The 26,551-nt window shown below is 38.5% G+C and overlaps 1 long non-coding RNA gene across 1 annotated transcript; it reads left to right on the forward strand.

The window, feature by feature from the left end:
* The first annotated feature begins 3,482 nt into the window (after positions 1–3,482).
* LOC112446987 (uncharacterized) lies at positions 3,483–8,271 on the forward strand. The gene is made up of 3 exons (XR_003034999.2): positions 3,483–3,576; positions 6,923–7,000; positions 8,049–8,271. It is a non-coding gene; the product is annotated as an uncharacterized lncRNA (long non-coding RNA).
* The last annotated feature ends 18,280 nt before the right edge of the window (positions 8,272–26,551 follow it).

Here is a 26,551-nt window from a genome sequence, read left to right on the forward strand (position 1 = left end):
ATTCCAGGTTTTTCTGGATTGTGTAAATTAAAAATCATTTGATCATAATAATGACAAATTTATACATTTGTTCCAGTCTTATGGGTTTTTTAATTTTATTTTTCCCTTGCCTTTTGTATCCTTCAAGATCTCATGTAAATTCTGTATTGAAATAATGATAACAAGTATATTTATCTCATTCCTATTCTTAGGAGGAAAGAATTGAATAGATATTATTAGATTTAAAATGTATGTCAGTTTGCATATACATCATCTTGGTCTTTAGATTTTATGTTACAAATTTTATAACACATTATATTATATATAACATATATTACATATGCATATATTGTATAATATATAACATACATAGTGTTATATTATGAACTTTATAAAACACTTTTGAAGCATCTATTAAGAGTTTTTCATTTATTCTATTGATGTACAAATTCACTTGATTGATTTTACTGAAAACAATATTGCATTTCTCAGGTAAGCCCAACTTGGTTATGAAGTATTGAACATCTTATAATGTTCTGGATTTGAATCTTTATTACTATTTTTAAGTTTTCATATGTTATGTTTACAAGTGAAATGGTCCAGCAATTATCCTTCATTGCTGTGCTCTTATTAGGGTTTGCTGTCAAGGTTATATTGGTCTCAAAAAATAGCTAATAAATGTTAATATATGGAAGAATTATTACAAATTAAGTATACTCTTTTTCTTAAGTGAAGGGATAAATTCAACCAACAGAACCAGTTGCTTTGGCAATTGCTTTGTGGGAAACTTTTCAACTCAAGTTTGCTTTTATCGTATTGGGTATAGGATTATATGTGTGCAGGCAGGCTAAGTCACTTCAGTCATGTCTGACTCTGTGACCCACAAGGCTCCTCTGTCCTTGGGATTCTCTAGGAAAGAATATTGGAATGGGTTGCCATGGCTTCCTCCAGGGGATCTTCCTGATCCATTAATCGAACCCATGTCTCAGTCTCCTGCATTGACAGGCATGTTCTTTACCACTAGTACCTCTTGGGAAGCCCATAGGATTATACTGGATTTCAATTTATTATTGTGTCACTTTTGGTAAATTGTGTTTTTACATGATTTTTTTTTTTTTAATTTAAGATTACTTGGTAAACTTGTTCACACCATCTCCATTATCTGTTTAGAATTTAACACACAGTATATACTTCAAAAATGTTGATTTTACTCAAAAAGGTATAGATACATATTAATATGAAGTTTTCTTTAAAAAAAAAAGCACAAAAACTTGATTTGTTACAGATATAACCGTTTTCAAAAAAACCTGTTTATCTAAAAAAAAAAGAAAAGGATAAAAGCCAAAAATATATGTTAAAAGGTGGTTGCTACTCTGAGATTGACTCATATTTGTAGCTACTACTTTAAAATTTCATTCTATAAAATTATAAATGTGTTATTTTTTAAGATAACTGAGGCATTATTGTTACTGGCATATTAAATCAGGCTTATATGGGAAATCTTTCTGAAGCATATACTATACTATTACTTATATTTATAATAGAGTCTAGCTTTAATAAAATAGCATTTTATTATACAGTTTTATCTAGTTTCAACTTCCCATCTTGGTACTGTATTGGTACTCTGTAAAGACATTTTAATTAATTGAAAATATTTTTTTCTATTATTTGGAATCAACATTTATTTATAAATAGTTCAAAAAAGAATTTAAAATGTAATGTGCAATTACATCACTGTGTGGTTATTACAATGTTTCTAAATCATAGTATGGTTATAGGGATTTGTAAAGCAATTAGAGATTATTGGTTGGTTTTTCATATGTATTATCTTTTTTCTCACCTGACATGAATTTTCTGAAATTAGGTCTAACTAATATTCAAATTGTCTCATAGCAGGAAACTGAGTCTCAGATTCTTACAGAACAAGATATGTTCTTAAAACCTTTGAGATTCTCCAAACTCATTACTGAAAGTAATGTATACTTCATAATTAATAGAGGCCAAAAGAGTGGATGGAGATGGTGATATACCCTGTAGAATATGTTCTCTCACTTCCTATGTGGTTTCCTTCTGTACATCAGCTTTGAAACACAAGCAATTAAAAATTTTGCCTCACCTTAGCAAAATCACAAACCACTATGAAAAGTCAGAAACTTTCTAGGTTACCCACTGATAACTGAAACTATAATTGAGCAAACTTGGAATGACAATCTTACATTCCAAATTCTATCTTCTTCTCAGTGTAATAAGCAAAGAAAAATCCAGTTTTATTAGTCAATTATTTGGCATCTCAAAATATTAATGCTTAAGCAGACTATCCAATATAAAAATTGATATTAAGAACTTAATATTTCATATAAAAATTACAAGCATGTCAATATATTCACTGTTTTCTTCTATTATAATTTACACTAAGATTTAGTTTTATCAGGGTATTCAAATGAATTCACCCCTTCCATCTTTTTGTTCTATCATTTGGACCCTTGACAGATTGGACGGTGCTGCCTGCATTAGGAAGGACCATCTGCTTCACTCAGTTCACCAATCTGAATGTTAATCTCTTCTGGAAATGCTCTCACAGACACACACAGAAATATTGTTTTACCAACTATTTGGGTATTCCTTAGCCCAGTCAATCAACACATGAAACTAAACATCACATACTGCAAAAGTCAGTTGTACAGAGTATAGTCATCCTAGGGTATGACTGGGGAGAAATGATCCATTCTAGGATGGCTCACACACATGCCTGGCAAGCTGGGCTGGTTACTGGTAGGAAGCCTCCGTTCCTTACTGTGTGGATGTCTCCAGAGGCCTTTTAACGTGGTGGCCAGCTTCCTCCAGAGCAAGTGAAAGCCAGAATGTACTTTATGACCATTGGAGGTCGCACACACTCTTTCCTATTAAATTCTTTTCGACATTATTCCGGATGAGCCTCTTTCAGGGTGGGAGGAAGTTTATACAAGGATGTAATGGAAACAAAAAGGGGTAAGAACTTTAATGGGCCATCTCAGGGGCTGACCAGCACAGACTCCAAACTTTTTTCATTGTTCTGGGTGGATATTAGATCTAAACAAGAATTATCTGTGTGCTATGAAATTCCAGCCAATAGACATCACTTAAGCAGAAATGATTCTAAGCCACTAACCCTGAGGTATTCAAGCACATGCAAAAAAATAAATACATAAATAAAGCAAAAGTAATCCAGTAAAATCAATGAGTACAACTTAATTTTATTTCCCATTAACCCTTCAAAATCTATCCTTTAGAGGGTTGAACTCATCTTCCTGTGGTTTAAAACCTGGCCAGTCCCCATGACTTTTCAAATAGTGTCTAGATGATAGATGGTTTTATATTATCCTTAAATGGCAAACATGATCTTTTTCTCTTCCTCAGTGGCCAGTTCAGTTTTGCTTGCTGTGGCATCTGAGGTAGGGATAGGCATATGTGGTACAAAAAAAACCTTTCTTTCTGTTTTATCCTCTTCTCTGATTATTAGCTGTGGTTACCCATACATCTGCAGTTGGAGCCCAGTCACATTGAATGGTATGGAGGAAGAGACGTTCTTTCCTGAATGAGAGCCCTGTTGCAAGATGGGTATGTGTGTATGTGTGATGGGCGGGGGCGGGGGGGGGTGGTTCTGGCTCTGTGTCTTATTAAAGCTGGTATGATCTGTTCAATGGAGTCCCATCAACCCTCTCATGGAAGCCTCTCGGCTTCCCTGGTGGTTCAGGTGGTAAAGAATCTGCTTGCAATGCAGGAGACCAGGGTTCAATCCCTGGGTCAGGAAGATCCCCTGGAGAACAGAATGGCAACCCACTTAGTATTCTTGCTTGGAGAATTCCATGGAAAGAGGAACCTGGTGGGCTACAGTTCATGGGGCTGCAGAGTCAGACGTGACTGAGGGACTAAAACTTTCACTACTACACCACTATAGAACTTAAAATATCTCAGACCAGCTCCCTCTCTTTTGTGGTCCAAATCTATCCCACACAAAAAGCTCACACGTTATTTTGCCTATTAACCTAACCTAACCTAACCCTGGAGAAGGCAATGGCAATCCACTCCAGTACTCTTGCCTGGAAAATCCCAAGGACGGAGGAGCCTGGTGGGCTGCAGTCCATGGGGTCACTAAGAGTCAGACCCGACTGAGCGACTTCACTCTCACTTTTCACTTTCATGCGTTGGAGAAGGCAATGGCAACCCACTCCAGTGTTCTTGCCAGGAGAATCCCAGGGATGGCAGAGCCTGTTGGGCTGCCGTCTATGGGGTCGCCCAGAGTCGGACACGACTGAAGCAACTTAGCAGCAGCAGCAACCTAACCCAAACCCTAATTTTCTTTAATATGAATATGATATGAATGTAGTTATGAATACGAATGTAGTTATTTCTTTAATGGGAAAGCAGTTCATCTTTCTGATGCTGCCCTTCAAATATCCTGAATGGAACTCAGACTTCAGAAGCGTCTGAAGTCTGACTAGGTCTCTTGAAGCACTCCTTGCTGGACTTGAGGGAAAGAGTAGAAAACCATTCCTACCCTTTGGGACATCAATCTTGCTTGGATTGACAGCACACTAAAGACACCCTCCAAAGTGTCCACAAAAATCTCCTCTCCCTTTTCCTAATCTGGACTCTTTTACAGACTTGATCCTTCATAGTGTGCATGGACCAAAGACTATGAAAATGTGCATGGGTGACTGAAGAGCAACAGCAAAAATAAACATTGAGTATCCATCCACTAGAACAACTCAGCATCAGGAGTTCAATATGGTTATTGTCCTTAAGAACTTTGCTAGGCTAATTCCACTATCTTCAAGTTTTTTGCTTAGATTTCACCTTCTAAATGAATATTGCTCCTCATGGTCAATTTAATAAAGCAAACTATCTCACGTTTTCCCCATTTTGCATTTCAAACCTCCATACGTGGTTCTAGATTTTCTTTGTGATATTTTTACCTTCTCATATACTATGCAGTTTGCTTACTTGCTATATTGTTTATGATCTGTATTGAGAGACTAAAAATACAAACAGGTGGTGACAAGACCATATATAAAAACAACTCTGACTTACAGCCTTCAGCAAACTGTCCAGGAAACCAGCCCCCATATTTACAGTAAACAGCCCAGGAAGTCAGCCTGCTGTAAGTCAGCCTGGTAGGAAATCAAACAGCTATCTCTAGTAATTGCTCTCTCCAGAAAACCAAACAATATCTATTACAAATGGCTTCAAATGGTCAAGACTTGATTAGTAACTGACAGCTTTCTTAATTTTTGTCCATATTCCAACTTAGGACCAACTAAAGAAAGCCAAATATGCAGCCCTAACCTACATAGGATGCTCCACTGCTACAGCTTCCCCATTTCAACAGCTTCAGATCAGGGTATATGTGAAGTTTCCTTTTTCCCACTATAATGCATCCCTATTCTTTTGCCTGCCATTGAACTTCTGTTAAAACACAAGGGAGGGGGACTTCTCTGGTGGTACAGTGGATAAGAATCTGCCTGTCAATGCAGGGGATACAGGCTTGACCTCTGATCTGATATGATTCAACTAAGCCCATGTGCCACAACTACTGAAGACTGTGTACCCTAGAGCCCACATGCTGTGACTACTAAGCCCGTGTGCTGCAGCTATTGAAGCCCATGTGCTGAGATCCTGTACCCCAACTTGTGGCAACTAGAGAAAAGCCCACAGAGCAACACAGACCCAGTGCAACTAAAGATAAATAAACAAATAATAAAAATACACAAGGGAAGGGATTTCTCTGGTGGCCCAGTTATTGATAACTGCCTTCCAATGTATCCCTGGTGGGGGAAACTAAGATCCCATATGCAGCGGAGCAACTAAGCTCATGTATCACAACTATTGGCCTATATGCCACAACTAGAGAGCCCATGTGCCACAACAAAGATTCCATGTGCCACAACTGAGACCTGAGGAGGCTAATAATAATAATAATGTGTGTGTACTTAGTCACTCAGTCATGTCTGACTCTGTGCATCCCCATGGACTGTAGCCCACCAGGCCTCCTCTGTCCATGGGGATTCTCCAGGCATGCATACCAGAATGGGTTAGCCATGCCCTCCTCCAAGAGATCTTCCCAACCTAGGGACTTAATCCAGGCCTCCCACATTGCAGGTAGATTCTTTACTATTTGAGCCACCAAGGAAGCCCAATAATAATAATAATAAATTAAAACTGAACAAGGTACAATGACTACTTTCTTACCATGAGCAAGCTCTAAAGAGTCTTTTATTGTCCTCATTTAATTCTTCCTTTATTACCACGGTATTCTCACCCTCAATCCCCCTGCTTTCTGAATATGATGGCTAATTTTATGTGTCAACATGGCTGGTCCACAGTGCCTGGATATTTGGTCAAATTTTTATTTTGCATATTTCTGTGAGGGTGTTTTTTGGATGAGGTTAAAATGTAAATTGGTAGACATCCAGTAAAGCAGATTACCCTCCATAATGTGGGTAGGTGAGTGAGTGACTGAGTGACGTCGCTCAGTCGTGTCCAACTCTTTGCGACCCCATGGACTGTAGCCTACCACGCTCCTCTGTCCATGGGATTTTCCAGGCAAGGGTACTTGAGTGGGTTGTCATTTCCTTCTCCAGAGGATCTTCCAAACCCAGGGATTGAACCCGGGTCTTCCGCATTATAAGCGGACGCTTTACCGTCTGAGCTACCAGGGAAGTCCCTTGGCCTCATCTAATTTGCTGAAGGCTTTAAAAGAACAAAAACCAACCTACCTAAGCAAGAAGAAATTCTGCCTGGAGACAACCTTCAGACTTGAACTTCCATGCTGACTCATCCCAGGTCTTTGGAGTCAACCTACTCTGATGATTCTGGATCTGTCAGCCTCCATAAGCACATGAGTCAATTCCATAAAACAAATCTCTGTATATGTACATGTGTTATTGATTCTGTTTCCCTGCAGAACCTTGATTAACACACTGAACCAACCACTCTGCAACTTCCCATTTTGGATTGTTAACTCCATGAAGGAAAGCTTCAGGTCAGTTACTGACATATCTCAAGTGCCAAAAATATGCCTGGTACATAGTAGTTAGATAATGTATTGATATAATCATTGAATAATAAAAATCTCTAAAATGTATACTTTGGTGCCTGAGGTTTGCATCTCTCAGGAATGTGGAATGATGAGAGAGACAGGCAAACAGAGATTAAAAAAAAAGAGAGAGGGAGACAAAAATGCACATAGAAAATGAGAGGCAATACCAGATAAGCCAAGATCTTATGAGTCTAAGAAACAATCAAGTAGAAGCTGTTGAATTTTGCCTAGGGTTACCGCTGCTCTCTGTTAAACTGAAACAAAATAGAAAGGAAACCAACATCATACCTCTTATTAATGGACTTTCATGAACACATTTCATCTCAATTTATATTTCATGGCATCCAGGTGCTAAGTGCAGTTTCAAACCTACTCTACCCTCCCATAAATTATACAGTAAATCATCACTTGGTAATGGGCACTTTATTTTTCATGCTGATTTCCTTAAGTGTTCTGCTCTGAGGTCTCTCAGTCATGGCCATATGCTTTTCTTTTCTTTCACATATTTGAATATAGAGCCATACTGATAGTTCCAAGCTCTTTTTTTTTTCCTACCTTTTCTTATGAACCCTGGGTTATTCAAAATTGTTCTTTCAGATCAAGAACACAGTGAAAATCTTTCACAGAAAACCAACATGTAGAAAACTCTTTTTTTTTTTCCTTTTATCACTCCTGCTAAGATTCATTTGAAAAAGATTTTTCTGAAAAGATAAAAGAAAGTATGACAACTCTTGAATCAAAAATGCCTTGAAAAGTAGAAACATAGCTCAAGAAAATGTGTTTTAGTGTTTAAGAATTTTGACACATTAAAATATGTGTTATTTTATTTGTTTGCTTTGCTTAGCTGTTTTTGCTCTTTTATTAGGATGTAGTATACTGGGTGTCTGATACTGGATGGGAGATAAATCATGTTTCACAAATAGGTATCATTTAAAGTTGTACTGTTATAGACTGATAAACTGTTTTTTTTTTTTTCCTTCATCTTTCTCAGAAATATTCTTCACAATAGTTCATTAGCATTGTGACAACCAGACCTTCAGGCAACCTCAGGCTGCTGTCTGGGCAAACGTTTCTCCATGCTGCTAATTCCATGTACTACTCTCTGGCCGGTTCCCAGCTGTCCAATTTCTCTTGCATCAAACAGATTCCATTTTTCAAAGTTTCCTAACATTCTTCTGAACAGGTTTTTAAGAGTAAATGTTTTCCACCTTAAATTTTGGTGCCTAATTCTCAAACATCTGGCTCTAATTGCCAGTTATTATAGGTTATTATGACTTGAATTGTGGAAGACAGAAGAATTATTATACCTTATTCAGTACAGATTTCTATAAGATGTGTTTTCTTTATATATTTTCCTTTTTAATTATTTATAACATTAAGTGCAAAATTAAAATCATTTTCATGAGTTATTTATACAAATGTAAAAAGAAATGTTCTCTTCAAAGAAGATGTATGGATGGCCAAGAGGAACATAAAAAGATGCTCAACATCACTAATTATTAGAGAAATACAGATCAAAGCTATATAATGAGGTATTACCCACACTGGTCAGAATGGCCATCATCAGAAGACCTACAAATAATAAATCCTGGAGAGCATGTAGAGAAAAGGGAACCCCCTTTCATTGTTGGTGGGAATGAAATTGGTGGAGCCAATATGGAGAACAGGTTAGAGATTGCTTAAAAAACTAAAAATGGAACTACCCTATAACACAACAATCACACTTCTGGGCATATATCCTGAGAAAACCATAATTCAAAAAGGTATACGCACCACAATATTCATTGCAGCTCTATTTATGATAACCAGGACATGGAAGCAACCTAAAAGTCTATTGAAAGATGGGTAGATAAATAAGATGTGGTACGTATATACAATGGAATATTGGTGGTGGTTGGTGGTTTAATCACTAAGTCGTGGCTGACTCTTGTGACCCCATGGACTGAAGCCCACTAGGCTCCTCTGTCCATGGAATTCCCAGGCAAGAATGCTGGAGTGGGTTACCATTTCCTTTTCCAGAGGGAGCTTCCCAACTTAGGATCGAACCCACCTTTCCTGCATTACTGGTAGCATTGTAGGCAGATTCTTTACCACTGAGCCAAAAGGGATTCCCACAATGGAATACTGCTCAGTCACAAAAAGGAATGGAACTGGGTTATTTGTAGAGATGTGAGTGGACCCATAGTCTGTCATACAGAGTGAAGTAAGTCAGAAAGAAAAAAAAAAAACAAATGTAATATATTAATTGAACTGTGGTGTTGGAGAAGACTATCAAGAGTCCCTTGGACTGCAAGGAGATCCAACCAGTCCATTCTAAAGGAGATCAGTCCTGGGTGTTCATTGGAAGGACTGATGCTAAAGCTGAAACTCCAATACTTTGGCCACCTCATGTGAAGAGTTGACTCATTGGAAAAGACTCTGATGCTGGGAGGGATTGGGGGCAGGAGGAGAAGGGGATGACAGAGGAAGAGATGGCTGGATGGCATCACCGACTCACTGGACATGAGTTTGAGTGAACTCCGGGAGTTGGTGATGGGCAGGGAGGCCTGGTGTCCTGTGATTCATGGGGTCGCAAAGAGTCAGACACAACTGAGCGACTGAACTGAACTGAACTGAATATATTAGTGCATATATGTGGAAACTAGAAAAATGGTGCAGCTTTGCACAGTGGCAGTATCATAGCCAATAAGGTTTATCTGGGGCACAATTATTGCTAATAGAAAAATGGTACAAATGAACCTATTTGCAGGGCAGGAATAGAAACACAGACATAGAGAATGGACATGCGGGCATGGGAGGAGGAAGGGCAGATGAACTGGGAGATTGGACTGATCTATATGAACTACTGTGTGTAAACCAGATAGTGGGAACTTACTGTAAAGTCCATGGGGCTCAGCTCGGTGCTCTGTGATGACCTAGATGGGTGGGATGAGTAGTGGATGTGAGGGAAATACAAAAGGAGGATATATATTTATGGCAATAGGCAATTCAAAATTGGGAAAGGAGTAAGCCAAGGCTGTATATTGTCACCCTGATTATTTAACTTATATGCAGAGTACATGATGCAAAATGCAGTGTTAGATGAAGCACAAGCTGGAATCAAGACTGCTGGGAGAAACATCAGTAACCTCAGATATGCAGATGACACAACCCTTATGGCAGAAAGTGAAGAGGAACTAAAGAGCCTCTTGATGAAGGTGAAAGTGAAGAGTGAAAAGCTGGCTTCAAACTCAACACTCAAAAAACTAAGATCATGGCATCTGATCCCATGACTTCGTGGCAAATAGATAGGGAGACAGTGGAAACAGTGACAAACTTTACTTTATTGGGCTCCAAAATCACTGCAGGTGATGACTGCAGCCATGAATTAAAAGATGCTTGCTCCTTGGAATAAAAGCTATAACCAACCTAGAGTACATATTAAAAAGCAGAGACATTACTTTGCTGACAAAGGTCCGTCTAGTCAAAGCTATGGTTTTTCTAGTAGTCATGTATGGATGTGGCAGTTGGACTAAAAAGAAGGCTGAGTGCCTGAAGAATTGATGCTTTTGAAATGTGGTGTTGGATAAGACTCTTGAGAGTCCCTTGAACTGCAAGGAGATCAAACCAGCCAATTCTAAAGGAAATCAATCCTGAATATTCATTAGAAGGACTGATGCTGAAGCCCCAATACTTTGTCCACTTGATGCAAAGAGCCGACTCATTAGAAAAGACCCTGATGCTGGGAAAGATTGAAGGTAGGAGGAGAACAGGATGATAGAGGAGGAGATGGTTGGATGACATCACCAACTCAATGGACATGAGTTTGAGCAAGCTCCATGAGATGGTGAAGGACAGGGAAGCCTGGCATGCCGTAGTCCATGGGGTCATAAAGATTCAGACACAACTGAGTAACTGAACAACAATAGCCAATTCACTTTGCTATCAGTTCAATTGCTATCAGTCACTCAGTTGTGTCTGACTCTTTGTGACCCCATGAACTGCAGCACGCCAGACCTCCCTGTCCATCACCAACTCCCAGAGTTCACTCAAACTCATGTCCATCAAGTCGGTGATGCCATCCAGCCATTTCATCCTCTGTCGTCCCCTTCTCATCCCACCCCCAATCCCTCCCAGCATCAGAGTCTTTTCCAACGAGTCAACTCTTCGCATGAGGTGGCCAAAGTACTGGAGTTTCAGGTTTAGCATCAGTCCTTCCAATGAACACCCAGGACTGATTTCCTTTAGAATGGACTTTGCTACCCAACATTGTAAAGCAACTATATTCTAATTTAAAAATTAATGGAATAAATAAAATATTAATAAAATCCATACTGTAGGGGGAAAATATTCTGTGGTCTTAGAAATCAAATTATAAGAATGATTCTTAAGCAACCAGGCTACAGTAGAAAAAATGAAGGTTTCTTAAAAGAGTTCACACTTCCACAAGGGATTTAATTTCATTTGCCCAAATGGTAGAGGCTTGAAGAAATATCTATAGTTGCTAATCAACATGCTTTAGCTTTATGGCAAAATGTTTTAAAATGAAATGTAAATGTGTTTTCAATAACTTTTAATGAGTATTATTGGCAAAAAAATGAAGTCATCATTTTTAAGCACATGGATTTTGTTTTACAGATAAAAAATTAATTATTGGACAAGATATTTAAAGAGTAGAATAATTTATTTGGAGTTTTCAGGAAAAAGAGGCTTCTTACTGAAGCACATTTGTAATTAGACCTTTACCTTTGAAATAATTATTCCCTTAATTTTATGGAAACATTTCTAAAATATAATGTTTGTAAGATGCAGTGTTTTACTTTCTTAATTAAAATATGTGTATATTCATATCTCTTTCTTAGATGAATTCTTGTATCATTTTGAGCCTTCTTTTGACAAAACATGGAGAACTGATGCCATCAAAAACATGAATATATCTTAAACTGCTGGGCTATAGTTTTAATTCAGCATTTTTTTCTTATTATTCAGTGTTGGATTACTATTTACTATCATCCTCTGTAACATCTTCTGCTCTCAATAACACCTTTGACATTTCAGATTTTTTTGATCCATCAAATCACCATGAATGTTTTTAAAATCACATATTTATATATATTTGATTATGATTGACATAATCAAATTATGTCATTGGTAAAAATGGTATGAGTTAGGTAACCTTTAATTCTCTTTCTAAAGCCATGAAGAGGATTATTTCTTTTAGCCAGCTTCGAGAACGATTATTCAAATTACTACCTTCTTGTTGCATGTGGGGTGGGAATTATTAACAGGATGATTTCATATCACTTATATTTTTCACCACCAGCCTGAAATGAGACTGTCAGTAGGATTTCAAAACAAATGTTTTCCTTCTGAAACATATACTGGAATTTTATCCCCCTCTCCTTACTTATTCTGCTTTCCAGAAGTGTTAGTGTGAGTTGTATGGAGAAGATAGAGAAAGAAGAAAAACATTTCTTTTTTTTTTTTTTAGCTCTCTAATTGAGCTAGGCAATAGCTCACACTCTTAAAACCGTGAGATGTTGTGTTACCTGCCATATAGATCTTGTGATAATCATCTGTATTGTTGTCCAACTATTTCTGTTGGCAGTATCACTTTGGGTTCTCTTCACAGAGAAACTGAGTGGGGCCCTGTGGGGCTCTGAGTCACCAAGGTCTTTCTGGCCCCATTCCTTATAGGCAAGACTCCAGCCATTATGACTCTCCATGAGTTCCAAAGGGTGGATTTCTTGACTGTTCCTCCCTTCCTTGAGGAACAGTTAAGAAACCAACTGAATGAGGAATAGTTAAGAAAACAACTGAAGCAAGATTAAAAGGACCAGAGAAGCTCATCAAGATTAGCAGACCTTCACCTGGGATGAGATCAAGGAGGTGAAAACCCTGCTTACAACCTGTTCTTGTCAGAGACCCCATTTTTGAACCCCCATCATAAAAACCCTCATCAAGTATTCTGGGTTTGACACACATAATTTTTTGAGGCAGAAGCATGGTGGGTCTCTCTTTGCCTGGCAAAACAAGAAAGACACGCTTTACTGTTGTTCAGTTGCTAAGTTGTGTTGAACTCTTTACAACCCCATGGACTTTAGGCCACCAGGCTCCTCTGTCCTCTACTATCTCCCAGAGTTTGTGCAAATTCATGTCCATTGAGTCACTGATACTATCTAACCATCTGACTCTTTCTTCCAATGTGCTGTGCTCAACTGTGTCCAACTGTTTGCAATTCCATGGACCCACCATGGTTCTCTTCCATGGGATTTCCCAGGTATGGATACTGGAGTGGGTTTCCATTCCCTTCTCCAAGGGATCCTTCAGATGCAGGAATCAAACCTGGGTCTCTTGCATTGCAGGCAGATTTTCTACCATCTGAGCCACCAGGGAAGTCCATGTGCCACTACTCCTTTGCTAAATTTTATCAGTCCTCATGGTCATTCTCATTATGACCTCCACCAGGGAGGCTACAGACATGAAGTCAGGACATATAGTGTCAGCTTCCAGCATTTAGTATGGCACCAGATGGTTACATGTTCTTTTCAAGAATTGCTAGCACTGTAGTCTGATTCTCCCCTTTAGCTCTGTGTGTTTCTATTTGAAGGATGTGCCTTCATGTTGTAATGCATATTACTGTTGGTAGTAAATTTTTTTCTCTTGAGGAACTTGCAATCAATACAGGGAAAGAAAAGTAATACATAATAAAACAAATAATACATAATTTCAGAGCAAGATTAATTTTAAAAGTAAAGGGATTAAGAATCCCCTGGGGGCAGGGAGTGCTGAGGTCTTCCTTCAACCTTGAGAAAAGAAGAAACTAAGTAATATGTAAATATGTGGGGAAAGAGCATTCCAGTAAAGAAAAAAGAAAGGCAAACTATTAAAGAAAAGGAAACAAATAAATAACAACAAACAAAAGCCAATATGACAGGAGCAGAAATGAGTACTAGGCAAAAGGGGAGGGTGGGGTTAGAGAGAGAATCATGAAAAGTGATCATCTATACAACTTTGCAGGTCATGCAATAGTTTTGTTTTTTATTCTAGGTAAAAAGGTAAGTGTGGTTAGAGTGGGAAATGTAGATAAATGAAGTTTTCTTTTGAATTTTTTTCATATACAACACCTACTAAATACATTCAAAAAAGAGCTGATACAAAAGGAGAACTTAAAGAAACTTGAAAGTTCAAAGTTGACAAAAAGGAAAGTAGCTTAGGAGAGGGAATCTATATAATGGTAAGAAGGAAAGAGAGACGTGCATGTAAGTATTGTGATGTGTTAATATGACCATTAAAACACAGGCCTGTCTTCAAGGAAGCATTGATTGACACAGCTATCTGCTTCCCCATCTGTCCCAGGTCCAGAGACCCACCTCCTCTTGCTTAAGGAAGTGGCCTTCCCAGGATAGCCCACATCAATGTCTAACTGAGGCCAATACAGGACAACTTTGGTGGGGCATACATATTCCAGTTTTCCACAGGACTGTCTAAGATCACACTTCTAATTCTCTCTCTGTTCGGTCTTGCTTTCAACCTCCTCCTTCAACAGATGGTGATCTCTAATAAATACCCAGCAAGACAAACTGACACAAGAAACCTAACAGGTGACAGAAAACTGAAACAATTTCTCTAAAAACAAAACAAAACAAAGTTTCCTGTGAGTTAGGAGACAAAGTCTTCTTGAGAATGAGATATGAGATGCATATAAGTATATACATAGGAAGTTCAAAGTGGTTATAAATGTTTGAATTAGGTGTTAGGGGAAAAAATGGGCTAAGAATAGTTTAAGGAAACAGAATAATTGCTGGACTGTCTTGGCAACCAAATTAGGGTCATTGATCAAGACAACTGTGGACATTTCCTTCTTTAAAAATATCTTCCCTCAGATATTTTGAAAATACACATATATAGCTTTCTTTCCATCTGTCTTATACTCCTTCTCACTCTTTTCTAAGGATCTTTTTTCTTATCCTTATCCTGTTATATTTAATGTTTATCAGAATCTATCTTGATGTACTTCACACATTTTCCTGAATAGGCTCATTCAGTCCTATACATCACTACCCTCCATCTACTGATGAATTCCCAAAATTTTTGCACCCCATATCTCTATCTTAAGCATATGGCCATATAACTGGTAGTCTATTGGTTATTTAAATCTATAGGTGCTCTAAACCCAGCATACACAAAACTTACTCTTTGTTTTTATCTTGTTTTGAAAAATGTGTTCTCATCTTTAATATTGCATTCCATATATTAGGTTTTTTAAATTTTGAAATGAAGCTAATTATCTGTAATTTCCTCTCTTCTTAATCATTAAATGTTGTCAACTCTGTAGCCTGAATAATAATTGAATCATCTAATATACTCTGCTTTACATCCTCCGATGTGTCTGACATGTATTACTTCAATACCCTGAAAATTGGGCTCCCTAGCTTGAGTCTTTTTCCTCCTGTTTTTTAAGTTAAAATCTATCATTTTATTAGATCTTCATTAAATTTTTGGAATTGAGAGCCAAACATAAGTTTAAAGAAAAAAGAAACACCTCAAAAATAGATCCTGAAAGGCATCTTCTTCTGGCAAGCAGTCAGGGAATAAGCATGTAAATAAATTGACTTGTCTGTTCCATATCAGCCATGGCCAGCCACACAATCTCTGCCTTGCTTTTAATTAACATCACACAGACCCTCTATATATTTAACTCAAAGTTTATTGGCTTCCCTGGTGGCTCAGATGGTAAAGAATCTGCCTGTAATGTCAGAGACTCAGGTTCAGTTCCATTATTCTTGCCTGGAGAATTCCACGGACACAGGAGCCTTGTGGGTTTTTATTATAAACCTTGATCTCTGCATACCAATCAAATCCCTGGAGAGAGAGCTTTGGGTGAAGCAGAAAAAGATAGCTTTACTGCTTTGCCAGACAAAGACTGCCTTGAAAACCTATGTGTTTCCACCCCAGAGACACTGATGAAGGTTTTCATAACACTGAGTCAAAGGTGGGGTCTCTGACAAGATTAGGATGTAAGCAGGTTGTTAAAATTGCTCAGTCATGCCCTTGCAATCCCATGGATAGTCCATGAAATTCTCCAGGCCAGAATACTGGAGTGGGTGGCCTTTCCCTCCTCCAGGAGATTGCCCCAACCCAGGGATTGAACCCAGGTCTCCTGCATTGCAGGCAGATTCTTTACCACTGAGTGAGTGACAAGGGAAGCCCAAGAATACTGCAGTGGGTAAGCAGGGTTTGCACTCCCTTAATCTCATCTCAGGGGGTCAGTTAGCTAATTTTAATGGGCTTCTCTGGTCCTTTTAATCTTGCTTCAAGTGGTTTCTTGGCTGTTTCTCCCTTGATAAGCAACTGTTCAATGGTGGCTTAGTCACTTAGTTGTGTCAGACTATTATGACCCCATGGACTGTAGCATGCCAGGCTCCTCTGTACATGGGATTTTCCAGGCAGGGATTCTGGTGTTGGTTTCCATCTCCTTCTCAAGGGGATCTTCCTGACCCAAGAATCAAGCTTGGGTATCCTGCACTGAATGAGCCACCAGGGAAGCCCTTATAACTCAGGGAAATTTAGAATGGCTAGAATCAGGCCTACAAGAAATGGGGGAGAGGAGGCCTCTGTGCCTGGGAGTCCCACAGGGCTCCACTTGGTTTTAGGATGCCTTGGCCTTCTCATGAATTCCGGAAACATATTTTTACTCATAATGCTGAGGGGTAAAAAAAAAAAAAAACTTTTTAAAGCTTTCATTTGAGAGGCTGGCTTCCTAAAGCCATACATCAGTATACAATAAATAAGTAATTAAAAAATGTTGAAGTATGAAAAGATTTCTTCTTCCCACCAAAAGCACTGTTTTCTGAAAGAAATTGGTTTCTCAGTTCACCCACATTACAGCATTTAAAATTTATAATTATTACCATGACAATGGAAAAGCATTGAGGCATTTGAAGCAGAAGAAAACAGTCAGTTCAGTTCAGTCACTCAGTTGTGTCTGACTCTTTGCGACCCTATGAATTGTAGCACACCAGGCCTCCCTGTCCATCACCAACTCATGGAGTTCACTTAAACTCAGGTCCATCGAGTCAGTGATGCCATCTAGCCATCTCATCCTCTATTGTCCCCTTCTCCTCCTGCCCCCAATTCCTCCCAGCATCAGGGTCTTTTCCAATGAGTCAACTCTTCGCATAAGCTGGCCAAAGTACTAGAGTTTCAGCTTTAGCATCATTCCTTCCAAAGAACACCCAGGACTGATCTCCTTTAGAGTGGACTGGTTGGATCTCCTTGCAGTCCAAAGGACTCTCAAGAGTCTTCTCCAACACCACAGTTCAAAAGCATCAATTCTTCAGCACTCAGCTTTCTTCACAGTCCAACTCTCACATCCACACATGACTACTGGAAAAATCATAGCTTTGACTAGATGGACCTTTGTTGGCAAAGTAATTCCCCTGCTTTTTAATACACTGTCTAGGTTGGTCATAGCTTGTCTTCCAAGGAGCAAGCGTCTTTTAATTCATGGCTGCAGTCACCATCTGCAGTGATTTTGGAGCCCAAGAAAATAAAGTCTGTCACTGTTTCCATTGTTTCCCTATTTGCCATGAAGTGATGGGATCAGATGCCGTGATCTTAGTTTTATGAATGTTGAATTTTCAGCCAGCTTTTCACTCTCCTCTTTCACCTTCATCAAGAGGTGTTTTAGTGCCTCTTCAATTTCTGCCATTAAAGTGATATCATCTGCATATCTGAGGTTATTGATAGTTCTCCCTGCAACCTTGATTCCAGCTTGTGATTCATCCAGCCTGGCATTTCCCATGATGTACTCTGCATGTAAGTTAAATAATCAGGGTGACAATATACAGCCTTGACATACTTCTTTCCTAATTTGGAACCAGTCCATTGTTCTATGTCCAGTTCTAATTATCACTTCTTGACCTTCATACAGGTTTCTCAGGAGGCAGGTAAGGTGATCTGGTATTCCCAATTTTCAACAGTTTGCTGTGATCACAGTCAAAGGTTTTAGCATAGTCAATGAAGCAGAAGTAGATATCTTTTGGAATTCTCTTGGTTTTTCTATGATCCAACTGATGTTGCCAATTTGATCTCACATCTCCTTATAAGAGAGAAGGCAGAGTCATAGGCCTGGAGGGCAGAGCCTTGAGCCCAGAGGCTGCAACATCGAGCCTCACAAATTAATTCTGAGGCCTTGAAATCTAGTAGAATTTGCCCTGCTAGCAAATTTAAGTTGCTTTGGAATAGTGATCTCCTTCTTCCTTCCTTCTTCTCCCTTTTGGAATAGAATGTCTAGAACTATTTTCCTATTCCTGCTCCTCTTACTTTGTATTTCAGAACATCTAATTTGCTTTCTAGTTTCATGTGTCCAAAGATAGGGATTTTTTTCTCCTTGATGAATCATACATAGTCTCACACATACCTGATTTAAATGATATAAATTGTGAGATTTGAGACTTTTTAATCTAATGGTATGCTGGTAGATCTTGAAATTGACCTATACTTTAATCAATTATGAGATTTGGGAGTGCTGGGAAGTGATAAATATATTTTCCGTGTGTCATGGATATAAATCCTTTAGACCAGAGGAAAGACTGTGGTAGAATTTTTAAAAAAAGTGCTAAAGTATATCTGATATTAATTCCTAGGAGCTGTAAATATTTGGGAAGGATCTTTGCAGATATGATTAATTTAAGGATTTTGAGATGGATTGTGTAATCCTGGGATAATCAAATTATCAAATCCAAATAATCCTTGGATTATATGGCAAGGCCCTAAATGAAACCACAGGTGTCCTTATAAGAGAGAGGTAGGGTAAGGTTATCAAAGAATACAGAGAAGAAAATGTGACCATGGTGGTAGAGATCAGAGTGATGTGACCACAAACCAAGGAATGCTGGAAGCCACCAGAAGCTGGAAGAAGCTGGAATAAATTCTCTTTTACAGCACTTGGAGGATCTGTAAATCTGCCAACACCTTGATTTTGGCCTAGTGACAGTGATTTCAGAATAATAGCATTTTGAGGAATAAATCTCTGCTGCCCTAAGCCAACCAGGAAACTGATACACTGGAATGAAGAATCTCTTCTACATGTTTCTCCCATCCTCTTTCATTCTGATAGTGTGCTCTTTGTGTGTGTGTGTAAATTTCAGAAAGCAAGAGCAAAATGGGAAAAGGCTAGGGCCTCTTTAAGTCTCTGCTTACAACTAGCTTGCTGTTAGCCCACCGGTAAAAGTAAGTCACATGACTGGTAACTGAGTGGCTCAGAGTCAAAGTGAGAGGGTTCTGCAACTTTACATAGCAAAGGAAGTGAATATGGGGTAAAAGGAAGGGTAAGAGTAATTTTTTGTAGTTAGCCATCCATATGTTTATTTTCTCTGAAGTTGATTTTTATCTTTGAGTCTGTCTCTGGCTAAATCCCCCTTATTTTCAGATTTTGATCTTTCTTAATGCTTACACTGCTGTGGTATAATTTTATTTTCACTATCATAGCATTTTCCCTTAAGGTTAATTTCACTGGTTCTCACTAGAATGTAATCTCAGTGGGGCAAGTACACAGTCCTTGTCATCTTTATATATCCAGTGACTAATGTAGACCCTTTGATATAGGGTCTCAAGTACCATACAAATTATATTCTGTTACATTTGACATTTTTCTAATGCACTAAAAAACCAGTATTAATATTTTCATGTCAAAGAATTTTAAATAAATATATTACAGTTTCTTTTTCTTTGAGCAGATAAGTTTATATACTTTTAATTCTCATTTAATATATCATGAATTGTTATAAAAATCAAAGTTGAAAATCTTTCAGTTCAGTTGAGTTCAGTCGCTCAGTCATGTCTGACTCTTTGCGACCCCATGAATCACAGCACGCCAGGCCTCCCTGTCCATCACCAACTCCCGGAGTTCACTCAGACTCACGTCCATCGAGTCAGTGATGCCATCCAGCAATCTCATCCTCTGTCGTCCCCTTCTCCTCCTGCCCCCAATCCCTCCCAGCAAAGGAGTCTTTTCCAATGAGTCAATTCTTTGCATGAGGTGGCCAAAGTACTGGAGTTTCAGCTTTAGCATCATTCCTTCCAAAGAACACCCAGGGCTCATCTCCTTCAGAATGGACTGGTTGGATCTCCTTGCACTCCAAGGGACTCTCAAGAGTCTTCTCCAACACCACAGTTCAAAAACATCAATTCTTCGGCACTCAGCTTTCTTCACAGTCCACCTCTCACATCCATATGTGACCACTGGAAAAACCATAGCCTTGACTAGGTGGACCTTTGTTGCCAAAGTAATGTCTCTGCTTTTCAATATGCTATCTAGGTTGGTCATAACTTTTCTTCCAAGGAGTAAGCGTCTTTTAATTTCATGGCTGCAATCACCATCTGCAGTGATTTTGGAGCCCCAAAAAATAAAGTCTGACATGCAATAGAGGAAAACAACAGAATGGGAAAGCCTAGAGATCTGTTCAAGAAAATTAGAGATACCAAGGGAACATTTCATGAAAAGATGGGCTTGATAAAGGACAGAAATGGTATGGACCTAACAGAAGCAGAAGATATTAAGAAGAGATGGCAAGAATACACAGAAGAACTCTACAAAAAAGATCTTCACGATCCAGATAATCATGATGGTGTGATCACTGACCTAGGGCCAGACATCCTCGAATGTGAAGTCAAGTGGGCCTTAGAAAGCATCACTACGAACAAAGCTAGTGGAGATGATGGAATTCCAGTTGAGCTATTTCAAATCCTGACAGATGATGCTGTGAAAGTGCTGCACTCAATATGCCAGCTTTGGAAAATTCAGCAGTGGCCACAGGACTGAAAAATGTCAGTTTTCATTCCAATCCCAAAGAAAGGCAATGCCAAAGAATGCTCAAACTACCGCCACAATTGCACTCATCTCACATGTTAGTAAAGTAATGCTCAAAATTCTCCATACCAGGCTTCAGCAATACATGAACCGTGAACTTCCAGATGTTCAAGCTGGTTTTAGAAAAGGCAGAGGATCCAGAGATCAAATTGCCAACATCCTCTGGATCATCGAAAAAGCAAGAGAGTTCCAGAAAAACATCTATTTCTGCTTTATTGACTATGCCAAAGTCTTTGACTGTGTGGATCACAATAAACTGTGGAAAATTCTGAAAGAGATGGGAATACCAGACCACCTCACCTGCCTCTTGAGAAATCCGTATGCAGGTCAGGAAGCAACAGTGATAATCTTTAACTGCCATTTAAAAAGTAAGGCAACCTTAATTGTCATTGATTATATTCAAACAACCTGGACAAAATTATTAATATTGAAATTTTCTTTTCAGTTTATATTTTCTATCATTCTCCAATTTATTTTCCCAAGAAACTTTAGGAAATAGATTGAAAATACCATAAAGTAATTTTTGCTCACACACTTCCATTTGTTGTTGCTCAATCATCCTGTAATGTCTGACTTTTGCAACCCCATGGATTGGGATTTTCCAAGCAAGAATACTGGATTGGGTTGCCATTTATTCTTCCAGAAGATCTTCCTAACCCAGTGATTGAACCTGTGTGTCATGTCTACATCTCTTGCATTGCAGGCAGATTCTTTACATCTGAGCTGCCAGGGAAGCCACGCATCCATTTAAAATTTACCTATTGTTGAACAAATATGTTCAAGTGTCTGATATTCCTTTTAAAAATTATTAATAAGTTGTAACTGGTTGGATTTTTTCAACTCTTTTTTCAACTCTGAAATTTTAAGTATAAAATGAACATTACTCTGCTGTTTTACTTTTGTTTTGTACAAAGTGAGTAAATGTGACCTTAACTTTAGCCACTAGGCACTTCCCTGGTGGCTCAGAAGTTAAAGCATCTGCCTGGAATGCGGGAGACCCGGGTTTGATCCCTGGGTTGGGAAGATCCCCGGAGAAGGAAATGGCAAATGGCAATCCACTCCAGTACTCTTGCCTGGAGAATCCCATGGAGGGAGGAGCCTGGTAGGCTACAGTCCATGGGGTCGCAAAGAGTCGGACATGACTGACAGACTTCACTCACTCTAACTTTAGCTAAAAATGCTGGTGAAAAAACTAAATGCTGAAAAATGTATTTAATGCTTCAAACACACACACCTTCCTCTTTACATGATTTCTTATTGATATTACTTTTTATCCTGTTTATCCTTTTTCTGACATTGATATTACTATTTTTAATTATAATGATAATAAATGTAATTAATTCCAGCAGTATCACTTTATTGTTTTATATTTGTTCCTACTTACTTTGATAAATATTTATGAAAAAGAAAAAGAGAAGTGGTAGCTAATATTGTCTAGAAAAATATTTTAGACACAGTCCCCATAAGGTCCCCTCAAACAGCTGTGCCACTGTACCTCCATCCAAAAGCACTTGTCAAGCTCTGGGCCTTAGCAGCACACAGGGTGCCAACTCTGCTGGCCTGTGCCAAACTGTGGGGAGTGCCTGATGCTGACTCAGATCCAGTTGGAATTGCTTTTAAAAACTCTAAAATCAGGACATTTTTGTTTAGGAAGAAAATCATACATTCCTTTCTTCTTTTTCTTTATAATATCACTTTTGAAAAAATATGAACTGCTGAGAATAAGAATCACAGTATGAGTGTACTTTCTGAAATCATATTTGCCATTTTGCAGCTTCCAGATCACAAGAATTTCATATTATCTGAAAAACTGGATCTCTTCCATTCAAATATAATTATTTATCAAACTTTTTTTGGCAAAAGACTGCAGTGCATAGTAGCTTAATTTGCACACATGCAAGCAATACAAATATTCTGATTTATTGAACAACTATTAGCTGAATAGCAGTCACTAAATTCAGTCATCCTAGTCAAGCTAGTGGTCTATATAAATGCAGTTTCAATGAGAATAGTAGCAAATGTCAAAATAAATAGCAAATGTAATAAAGCTCATGGCATATTAGATATTTTTAGTTCTTAAATAAATTTAAGGAGACCACAGTGAAATCAACAGATCAACAATGACAAAGATATCCCATGGAAGCCTTATAAAATGTGTCTTGTCTTGAAATATTTATAAGAAAATTTTACTTGCAACCATTGCTAGCCAAGTCATAATAGTTTTCTTAGGAAAATGAGTAAACTATAAAAATAGAACAGGCTTTCATCACCAAAAGTGTATTGTCTGTAGCCTGATATTATTACCACCCAAAACCACCAACAAAACGTTGAAAACATTAATTGAAATAATACTTCAAAAGTTTATTTTTATTTTTTAAATTTAAATTTATTTATTTTAATCGGAGGCTAATTACTTTACAATATTGTATTGGTTTTGCTATACTTCAACATGAATCCACCATGGGTGTACACATGTTTCCCCATCCTGAACCCCCTTCCCAACTCCCTCCCTCCCTCTGGGTCATCCCAGTGCACCAGCCCCAAGACCATGAAGAAAACGGAAAATCAAAATACAAATTTGATTCTCTGGTAAGTATGAAAAATTTCAGAATTGAAAAATGCAAAGTATTATACTACTTACATTGTGCCATGTTAGCTACAAGTGTGCTGTGATGATAAAAGAAAGAAATTACTACACAAGATAATGCATCCTCTCCTCTGCTCTCTGTGGAGGCTTAATTATTGAATTTTCACTATACTGAAGTATTTATTCATAGCCCCTCTCAGGCAGACAATGTGAAATTATTTTAAATATTTCTGTATATAAAGATTATGTACAGCAGTAATTATCACATAAAGTAAATGTAAATAAAGTGTCAGGGCAAATGTTGAATAAATGGTAATTATTGCTTATTACTTCTAAAATTATCATTGAACTTCATTAAAATGAATGTTTTCTTTCACTAGATAAATTTGTTGCAGTGGGATATTAACTTTTGATAGTGAACACAGATCATTGGTGTAAAATCTAATCCAGGTCACCTTAACCACTCACAATCCATTGGTAAAGTGGGAACTTGGAAGATCTCTGTACACTAAATGAAAATATAAAAACTTATTTATACATATGTAAGCACATTTTCTTTTGTGCATGTGTTAAGTCACTTCAGTCCTGTTCAACTCTTTGTGTACCTATGGAATGTAGTCTGCCAGGCTCCCCATCCATGGGATCCTCTAGAAAAGAATACAGCCGTGGGTGGCCATGCCCTCCTCCAAGGGATCATCCCAACCTAGGAATTGAACCCGAGTCTCTTACATCTCTTGCATTGGCAGGCTGGTCCTTTACAACCAGTGCAACCTGGGAAGCCCCTTGGTTTCCTTTCAGTCAGTTCAGTTCAGTTCAGTTGCTCAGTCGTGTCCAACTCTGCGATCCCATGAATTGCAGCACCGCAGGCCTCCCTGTCTATCACCAACTCCCAGAGTTCACTCAGACTCACGTCCATCAAGTCAGTGATACCATCCAGCCATCTTATCCTCTATTGTCCCCTTCTCCTCCTGCCCCTAATCCCTCCCAGCAAGGGACTCTCAAGAGTCTTCTCCAACACCACCGTTCAAAAGCATCAATTGTTCAGCACTCAGCTTTCTTCATAGTCCAACCCTCGCATCCATACATGACCACTGGAAAAACCATAGCCTTGACTAGACGGACCTTTGTTGCCAAAGTAATGTCTCTGCTTTTCAATATGCTATCTAGGTTGGTCATAACTTTCCTTCCAAGGAGTAAGCATCTTTTAATTTCATGGCTGCAGTCACCATCTAGCATCTTAAAATAATCATTGACATGATGCCTTGCAATAAGTAAAATCACCTCATTTGTTGGACATTATGGATGGCAATTTTTCTGTTGATATGTTTTTCCAGCATCCCTTAAGAAATTCTGTTGAGAGAATTTAATATTAGTTTGGAGAATAGTTATAGAAGCCATCAGTTGAACATTTTTCTTAGTAAATATTAACAAAGAAAAGAGAAAAAAAATCACATGTCTTCAATAAAGATAATCAATTTTGAATACAAAAGCACACACAATGTACTCATGCCCATATTAATTTTTTCAATAAAACCTATTTCTACTCTGTATTATCTAATGTGTAAAAGCGTTTAATCAACAAATGAGCATATAGAAATATTACAGCATCTCCTTTTGAAGTATCAGAGTAAATTTAAGAATAAGCAACTTATATCTGATGCATGCTTGCTGCTGCTAAGTCACTTCAGTCATATCCAACTCTGTGCGACCCCATAGATGGCAGCCCATGAGGCTCCCCCATCCCAGAGGATTCTCCAGGCAAGAACACTGGAGTGGGCTGCCATTTCCTTCTCCAATGCAGATGCATGCTTAGGCAATACATTAAGGATTTTACTACATTTAGGCTGGCTAGGGACCTGTAATGGAGAAGGCAATGGCAACCCACTCCAGTGTTCTTGCCTGGCAAATCCCATGGACCGAGGAGCCTGGAAGGCTGCAGTCCATGGGGTCGGGAAGGGTCAGACACGACTGAGCGACTTCACTTTCACTTTTCACTTTCATGCATTGGAGAAGGAAATGGCAACCCACTCCAATGTTCTTGCCTGGAGAATCCCAGGGACAGGGGAGCCTGATGGGCTGCCATCTATGGGATCGCACGGAGTCAGACACGACTGAAGCGACTTAGCGGCAGCAGCAGGGATCTGAAAGGGGCTTCCCTGGTGGCTTAGATGGTAAAGAATCTGCCTGCAATGCAGGTGACCCAGGTTTGATCTCTGGGTTAGGAAGATCCCCTGGAGAAGGGAATGACTACCACTCCGCTATTCTTGCCTGGGAAATCCTATGGACAGAGGAGCATCTCAGGCTACAATCTATGTGGTTGCAAAGAGTAGGACATGACCGAGCAACTAACATCTTCAATGGCCTGTAGAGTTATCATTTTGCAGCCTAATAGCATGCTGAAAATGAAATTCTAACCAAGGAGAAAATTGAAAAATATTAATAGACAGAATAAGAGAACTTACAGAGAATCCCTCTAAAAGAATTTTACAATTTTGTTTCTCTAGAGACTCTTTAAATTCTCAGTATTCCTAAAAAAGAGATCTTATAACTTTACTATAGATCTCTCTCAGCTTGAAATGCAGAGTTGAATTATGTATGATGGCCCTTACCAATGAATATCCTGAATTGGAAGATATAGAGCAGAGTAAGAGAAAATTGTTAATCCTCTATCTTTGGGGGTGGGGGGTGCAAATAAAGAACTGTCTAGAAGCAGCTGGGAAGAGAAAATTCAAGTCACCTTCTGAGAAAGCTAGTTAACTGTTGTATTTGATGTGTGACTGATAAAGGGAGGAGAGGCAGAAACAAAACTGCAGGGATTTTCTCAACAGAACATCTGCTGTCATTCTAACAAATCAAAGTATTTGAGGATATGGGATGGTTTAGTAGTTATTCAAATAAATTAATATCAAATAGAAAATCAACAAAAGATTGACTGCTGGACAACCTAGAGTACTACTGACAAAAAAAAATTTGTATTGTTTTTAGTGATACAAAGGGGCAACTTCATTATACTCACAAAGAGAGCTGAAACAGTTCTTAAGGCATAGTTACT

The sequence above is a fragment of the Bos taurus genome, chromosome 1 (genome assembly GCF_002263795.3).
Source record: "Bos taurus isolate L1 Dominette 01449 registration number 42190680 breed Hereford chromosome 1, ARS-UCD2.0, whole genome shotgun sequence".
NCBI lineage: Eukaryota > Metazoa > Chordata > Mammalia > Artiodactyla > Bovidae > Bos > Bos taurus.